Raw genomic sequence first — 1,876 nt, 5'->3', positions numbered from 1 at the left:
AGCCAGAGTCTATTAGAATGTTGTTGTTTTCCCTTGGCTAGCGCTAGGGATTTTTGGGATCACTTAGGTTTATTTTCCCAAGGAGGTCTGGCAAGTGCACATGTACACACACACATACACAAACACACACTCACACACACAGAAGGATATATGTGTATGGGTTTTCTACTCTAAACCCACAGGGGGTCACTATGAGTCAGCTTGGACTCATTGGTAGTGAGTGATATACAGGTAGAGAGATAGATGGCTAGATAAATAGGTAGAGATAGATATTTATATAGATATCGATCTATATAGATATCTATGTAATGAGTGATATATTTCCATATACATATGAAGGAGAAATTAAAGCAATAATGAAATAAAATAGCTTTCCATTTCCCTGTGGCTGGCTGCCTGCCATCTTCACTATACCTTCTCAGGAGACTTTCAGGATGAAGAGATTCCTGGCCAAGAAACAAAAGCAGATCACCCCATTCCCCAGTGGCTTCTAATGAAAACTAGTAAGAAGATCAAGTACAACTGCAAGAGGAGACATTGGGGAAGAACCATGCTGGGTCTGTAAGGAGTCCCTTGTGTGACGGCTCCTAGGTTCGCCAGCATTCTATCATGCTGAGTTTAAGACTTGGCCACATCTGATCCATTGAACTTGTATTGGCAAACATCTGGCTTCTTCCTTGATTTTTATGCTTCCGAATTGAAAGGTTAGCAATGAGTAAATAATGTGAGGCCATTGGTTAGGGAAAAAGACAACCACGGTTAATAAAATAAGGTTTCAAGGGAAATTGATGTGGTGTAGGGAATCGAGGATGAGGAAAGGAAGAAATCAGTACTGCCCCAGTGCTTTTTCTTCACAGTAGAATAAAATGGTTTTCTAGAATGAGTTCTGGTTGGCAATTCAGATGCTGTGGACAGCATTAGTCTGACGCTTCAGGGGGCCCATCTGCTCTTAACCAGGATTTGCAAGGGAATTGCCATTCCAGGTCTCTAGGCGATTCTTCTAAAGGAGATCTGTCAAAGTACAGATTCTGGTTCGTTCTCTGGGATACACGCAAATTCTCAGCAGGGGTCAAACCAAGCCAACAGCTTCAGGGCCCTGCGCCTGCCACCCACGGAACCAATGTCAGGATCTTCCTGGGCGCCCTCAGCATTCCGCACTTGGTGGCTCTTTCGGTTCTTTCTCCTTGGAAAGGGGTCTCCGCAGGCCACGGACGCCCAGGACCGGTGCCGGTGGCGGGGTTGGGGTACAGGATCTTTGGCTCTAGGCTAGGTGGCTGAAGCTCTGGGTCCATTTCCCCTAGAAGCCTCAGGCGCCGGCCACCTACCTGGGGCCTGGCCACTCCTGGGGCGTCTCCTCCCCTAAGTTTCTTCCTCATAGGCTTGTCCCTGGCCGTGTGGGCGGCCCCTCTCCAGATCGTTTAAACTCTTACTTTACACGCCTCCCGCACACCCCCACCCGAGCCATTCTCTTCGCCTGTCACTTCCTTCCCCCGCCTCCTGCTTCCTGGTGTGTTCTCCGAGACTCCGGGAGGGACGACGCGCCCCCAGTTCCCCATCGCAATAGAAGCCGAGGCTGAGAGGTGAGGGAGTCCCTGGACAGAGGTGGCAGGTACAAAGGCTGCCTATCCGGTTGAGGTCCCCAAGGGGTGGGGGTGGGACGTGGGGGGCTGCGGCTGGAAAGCCGGACCTGGAAGGGGGCGGGGTGGGTGTGGGTGTCAAGATTAGGGCAGCACTGGCCTAGGGCTGAAGGGGAGCTGGGCTGGGACCTGGCCGGTGCGCGCTCCGCTTCTCCGGCAGACTTCCGCACCCAGTTCACGTGACGCTTCCCCGGCCGGGGGCGACCGGGAAGCTAGCTGCGGTGTTGGGGTTTCTTCCC

At 51.7% G+C, this 1,876-nt stretch overlaps 1 protein-coding gene across 2 annotated transcripts in view; it reads left to right on the top strand.

Annotated features, from left to right (window-relative positions):
• Positions 1 to 1,468: 1,468 nt before the first annotated feature.
• Positions 1,469 to 1,876, top strand: part of ABRACL (ABRA C-terminal like) — a 9,924-nt gene continuing 9,516 nt past the window's right edge. The window contains exon 1 of one of the 2 annotated variants that reach the window (XM_045294522.1): positions 1,469 to 1,609. The gene's annotated coding sequence lies outside the window, so the exon portion shown is untranslated. The remainder of the gene's footprint in view (positions 1,610 to 1,876) is intronic. The other variant, XM_004701975.2, reaches the window with a different exon arrangement.

This window comes from Echinops telfairi, unplaced genomic scaffold (assembly GCF_000313985.2).
Source record: "Echinops telfairi isolate 266 unplaced genomic scaffold, ASM31398v2 ScPeMD7_3533;HRSCAF=4204_0, whole genome shotgun sequence".
In the NCBI taxonomy this organism is placed as follows: Eukaryota; Metazoa; Chordata; class Mammalia; order Afrosoricida; family Tenrecidae; genus Echinops; species Echinops telfairi.
Note: the sequence above shows the minus strand (reverse complement) of the source record. Positions and strands in the feature narration are given on the sequence as shown.